Source organism: Cupressus sempervirens, chromosome 8, assembly GCF_028749045.1.
Source record: "Cupressus sempervirens isolate cs-2001-9-10 chromosome 8, ASM2874904v1, whole genome shotgun sequence".
Taxonomy (NCBI): domain Eukaryota; kingdom Viridiplantae; phylum Streptophyta; class Pinopsida; order Cupressales; family Cupressaceae; genus Cupressus; species Cupressus sempervirens.
In genome coordinates, this window is record NC_143125.1 from 465,782,643 (window position 1) to 465,788,971 (window position 6,329).

Consider the following 6,329-nt stretch of genomic DNA (forward strand, 5'->3'; position numbering starts at 1 on the left):
TTAGTTATATTATTTTATACTAATGATGTTTAAACCTTGGAGACATGTCTCTTCAAAAGACATGTCTCCTTCTCTCATACTTATATGAGATCCAAATCTGCAATTGAAACATATACATAACAATGGCAATATTATTACATTTGCAAACACAATCCATGTTACCTTAACATGGTATCAGAGTCAATTGGAAATGTAATGAAGAAAAATACATAACTTTTGAAAAGATGGATAAAAACATCGCATAAAAGACATAGAAATAAATTACCTTAATTGTTTGATAGAGAGTGTGACAACTGAATGGGCGGGCGTTGGGTTATAAAGATCACTGTCGATTTAGCTTTGACAATTACCTCATCCTCCAATATAGATTTTGACACAACGGAGAGATTATATAGGTGTATCAAAACAAAGAAATAGAATATTATTTGGAATAGAATGTATGTTCATGTATTTGGCACACATGAGAACTTGTTTATAGTTTGGTGACCTCTGAAACAAGCGAAAATGTAGGATCTAAATTTTCTATCTTGTTGAATGGGCACGGATGGTGTGGTAGTGAATCACTACTTATTTCTAGGAAAAGGAAATGGATTTGAGGTGGCACTCTGATTTGGAAGAGGTCCCTCTTACAGTGAAACAACACCCAAAATGGTAGCACTTCATAAGTCATCTTGAATCTTTTAGGTTCATAAAGGTGTCAAAACCCTGAGTTCACAGTGGAAGAGTTGTGTGTGAAGGGAAAATGGCATGGATCTTTCATGAGGCTTGAGATGAGAAGGCCCACGCTGGATAACCTTACCGATGGGCTCTGTGTTGACTCTGACATGTAGGCCGTATGTGTAGACTCGTTTCAATATTGGAGGAGTCATATTTGCAAAATGAACAGTCACAGAATAGAGTGGCGACTCTGCACAAAGATGTTTGATCTGCACCAAATTTTTATTATGGATTGAAGGAGACCTCGTGGCAGAACTTGTTTGTCAACTTCTAATTGTATGCGTGATAACTCCAAGTAGTAAACGCTTCGATAGTGTATTCGGTAGTCTAGATATTGCAAGGCAGTGGAAACTCTGTTTATGGACATTGTTATTTTCATCAAAGCCTGTTCCTCTACCAAATTATCAATCGCTAACCTTTCTTTCATGTTTGGAAAGAGGAATGGACAAGAGAGGGGCATTTGCGATTGAATTTGTTACAGACATTACTACAATACCTTAACAAATGTGAAAATGGTAAAATAAAGATAGGCTTTTATGGATATACTATATGGTGAAGCCATAATATTACATATCAACATGAGATGAAGAGTATCAAATAGAACTTGGAAAATATCTTCTCCATAGTGAAGGTATCATCATTTTGGATGAAGGCATAGAAATATAATAGAATGGAAAGTGGCATGATCTCTTAGCCATTTTTATCAGAATAAGGCGAATGAGGCTTGTAACATCAAACTGTGCAGAATTACGATAATAATCAATTAAATCTGCAGCGATCTTATTAAAATCAATAGGAGGGTCGGCTCGAATAAGTGATGGATATGGATTATTGGGGTTGGTTGATGGAAACTCGAAGACTTATTCATTCCTACGAAGATTTATGGATTACGCTCAATGACTGATAAATATTGTTATGCTCTTGTCTCAACAATATAATATGCTCTTTGCTCGATTGTTCGTATTGCGATGGAGCGAAATGAAGAAGAATACCTCATTGGTCAATGCATGTACTGAATTTAAAAAAAGAAAAAGAAAGAGATCCCACCCACCACTGACAAAGAGCATACATAATTGGATCTAAAGAAAGGAAGGTAATTGCATCGAGACCAACACTAAATGTCCAAGAGACATAGTCCTCTCTCGAAGGTGAAGTTAAAAATGAACTACTCCCATCAAATGAGGGCTAAGGTATGTTATTACATGATAGTTAATATTTATGAATTAAATACAATATATGTTTATAAGCGAACAAAAATTGTAAATATAATAAATTATTATTGGGATGGGGAATAAATCCTTATTAACATAATTCAATATTGATCTTAATTCATATAATTATAAAGATTGGGGGATATTAAAGAATTGAATAAACTTGAGAATATTATTTTAATAAGGATTTATTAATGAAAAATATATATTATGCTACATATATAGTGTATATTATATATAAGATTAAAAATAAATCTTTATTAATATAAATTTCATATTGTAAAGAATACACTTGATCTTATAATTTCTAACTATCACCATTCGAATTGTGATTGGAAGGTTACAATGTTTCCAAGGAGAGGCTTGTCTAAGTCCAAGCAACTGGATCTTTGTCCTAAGATAGGGCAGGGGTCAATAACTCATGATCCTTCAGGACACGAGCTTGGACCTATAAACACTACAAGAATTCATTTCCACATTTCACATCTAGGCAACTTTGATATCATCTATACCTTTTGATCCTAAATAATAACATCATTATTAGGAATAAAACTTAATCCTTCACTAATAATAATTGTTAACTATAAAAGAGATTCATCATGGGAGTATGAAAGGTAAAGATTGAGTAAATCTTGCTTCTATTATTGAAGATATAGAGTTATGCTACAATTATTTATGTTATTGTTAGTAATAAGCATGACTTAAATTACTAACATCCTAATTAATATTAACACTCGTATTTCTATACAGATGGCTGATAATGTAGGTAACCTCTTGAAGTTGCTTGAGCATGACAAAGGACAGGACTCCCCTCCGATGGCTGAGAATCAGGGTCCCAACAAACGCGCTCGAGCTCATTCTAAGAAGAATGAGGAAGTGAGTAAAATGGACAAGGTGAAGGTTGTTGTTGAGAATATGCATATTCTAGTGAATCAGGTTGTTGACCTGATAAAGACTTCTTAACTGGTCGGTTGATGTTCTTTTGTTGTTCTCTTGTTGTCTTTTCCAGCTTTGTTGTGAATGACCTCATGGCTGTTCTTTTTGGAGGTCTGTCTCATGTTGTCCTGTGTTTCTTTTCTATGTTGTTTACTTCTCTTGTTTATTTCTAGACTTCTGGTTTGATGTAAAGGGTTTTGAGTCCTTTAAAACTTATTTTTACTTAATCAAAACACTCTTATTTCTATACGTACTATAAGAGCTATGTACCTTGATCTTTTTCTCTAATAATGTTATTGTTATGTTGAGGAATATATAGACTAAGAGGGAACTTGACATTTCATTAGAGGCTACCTTAAAAGAGAGCAAGCAGATAGAGGATATGATTCAATAGATCTTCAAATAATCTTAGTCATATTGATTCAGGGGGAGTAAATCACGTTGATTCTCCAATGATCAATAAATTGTAGCAAAATTACTGAGCATTCATGTGGCACAATCACACTTAATCAAGATATTGGCGTATTATGGACGAGTTTGTCAAAATAGAAAGCATATGTTCACTTCTACTATTAAGCTAAATGAATGTTTGAACCTTCAATGGACGAAAAGAGAAAGTTGGAACCTAGAAAGGAGTTGTCCTATTTGATATTAAATTGTTCACAATATAAGAATGAGTGGAAATTTTACATTGTGGGGGGAATAATAGTCAATGTTTCATTCTCACTTGAACCTTATTTAGAGGAGAGATGTTCCACTCTCAAATAATCTAAAAAGACAATTTTTGAATCTTCATGTGCAAATAAGTAGTATTCTTATCTTTTGCATTTATATACTCTTTGTAGTCTCTCTCTTAGTTGTGATTCTATACATACTCTAAGGGTTATTTGCCTTGATCTTTTCCTTTATGTTTGAGGATATTCTTGTAGGAAAAAAAGGTTGGTACTTTGCTACCAAATATTGTGCAAATTCAAGCTAATGATAGTAGCTCCAAAGGCCCTAGTGATCAAGATGGATAAAATGAGGCTCTCATCTTTGATGATTAAGATTATTAGAGTCTTCTACATTAAGAGGGAGTATGACACTTCTTTAAAGATAATGCAAGAGCTTAGAAGATTGATACAGAGGGAATCTAGATATACATGTGGGTGACCACATGTTGATGGGCCTACTCCTATGTATATTATGAAGAAGTATTGACTTATCACTAGAAAATCTAAAGATTAATATTAGATACAGAGTGAGTTCGACAGGTATCCTTGGGTGAAGAGAGTTTTTTTGAAGAAGTAACTAGAGGACTTGATTTCCCAGGATCGATGTTCAGAGGGAGAAAGCTTGAAATGCAATCCTTCATAGATGATATTTTTTCTATGAGGTGAAGTTCTAAGAGAAATCCTTTGTAATGAGCTCTTCTCTATGAGAGAGAAGTATGAGGTGAAAACCCTTTGTTGCACCCTCTAGTAGCAGCTATGTTGGGTTCAACCTTTGATTTGGTTCATGGTGGATATCATGTGAGTTACTACATGATGTTGTTGTAGTTATGTCATGAAAGATAATGATCTTTCATTGGTGTATATATTTAGAAAGGAGTTATTGAAAGGTGATGATCTTATCAATAACTGGACCTGTTATCATAACAAACTACATTAAGTTGTTGTTTCAGTGTCTCGAAAGTTATGATAACGAACAGAATATAATTATTGTAAGGTGATGATCTTATCAATAGATGACCAACCTTCTAACACCAAAAGTATTGAAGGTTATTGGTGTCATTATTATTAGGCTGGATTTTGCCAAACACATTGATATCCATCATGGTTATTAGGCTAGATCTTGTCAGACGCCATAAAATTATTGGTGTCATTGTTATTAGGTTAGATTTTGCTAAACACATTGATATCCATCATGGTTATTAGCTCAGATCTTGCTAGACACCATGAAAATTATTGGTGTCATTGTTATTATCCCAGATTTTGTTGGACATGTTGATATCCATCATGGTTATTAGGTCAGATTTTGTCAGACACCATGAAAATTGTTATGATTCTTCGAGCCGGATATTGCCAGACAACATAACTTAAATCTATTATAAACCACACTTAAAGTGGTATTCAAAATTATATTAAATTTATAGTATTTTCTTAAATTCCCTCCTTGCTAAAAAGAAAAGTGTTAAGAAATTTAGTCTCATTATGAATTGTAACAAATTTCATACATAATATATATGTGTGTTGATGGATTTATGTTGATATCCTTAACTATGTCATTCTAAGAATATCATACTAAAAAAATATATCTTCATATACTCAAGAACATAATATGTTTTGTATCAATCCTTCCTAACTAAGAGGGAGTGTTAAGTTTGCAGTTATAGTCAGCTTGATATGATCATGAGTTCCATTATTGATGATAATATAAATATTCATTTGTGTGTGTGTGTGTGCACACATACACATATACATATAATAATGTATATATTATACATATGGTTAGTTATATTATTTTATACTAACTAATAATGTTTACACCTTGGGGACATGTCTCTTCAAAAGATATGTCTCCTTCTCTCACACTTATATGAGATCCAAATCTGCATTTGAAACATATATATAACAATGGCGATATTATTACATTTGCAAACATGATCCATGTTACCTAACAACTCTCTCTCTCTCTCTCTCTCTCTCTCTCTCTCTCTCTCTCTCTCTATATATATATATATATATATATATATGTATGTATGTATGTTGGAAACTACAATTGGAACAATTGTTATGTTGTCATTGATGTTAAACCTATTGGTGAGATAGTTTTTTATTTGATCTAAGTGTCATTTTTATTTGATTGATGAAGAGGATTTGAGAAGTTGCTCATAACAAAAGTATCTAGAGGAATGGTTGAGTTATAAAGAGGACATTATAAGTGGACACTTGATTAGTTGGACTTTGACAAGATAAAATGATTGTTTAAATCATGTTGCAAGTGAAGAAGATAGTAATGTTAAAGCCTTGAAGATGTGACCAAAGAAAGATCAAATGCATAGGCTTGACTGAGAAACAAAGCTAAAGATTAATAGTTTTCATCAAAATAGGTCATGCATAAGCCGACAAGGAGAAAGTTATATGTTATCTTAATGGGTTGAGGCCAAGCATTCAGGAGGAAATAAGTGTGGTTTGAATGACCAGTATTGAGGAGGCATACCAGTTTTCCCTAAGAGTAGAGTAGAAGCTAAGAAATAAATGTACTAACAAGAATAGTGGAAGAGGTCGCAGTGGAAGATTTGGTGGACAATCTTATAGAGGCCAAAATGATGATCAAAACAATAAGGATGAGGCCAGAAGTAGTAGTCAGAATCAAAGGGGAAACAATTCTAATCATTTCCATCACCAGAATAATAGAGATCATAGAGGAAGAGGAATAGGGAAAGGATCTGGATGAGGAGGTTTTCATGGAAAAAAAATTCAC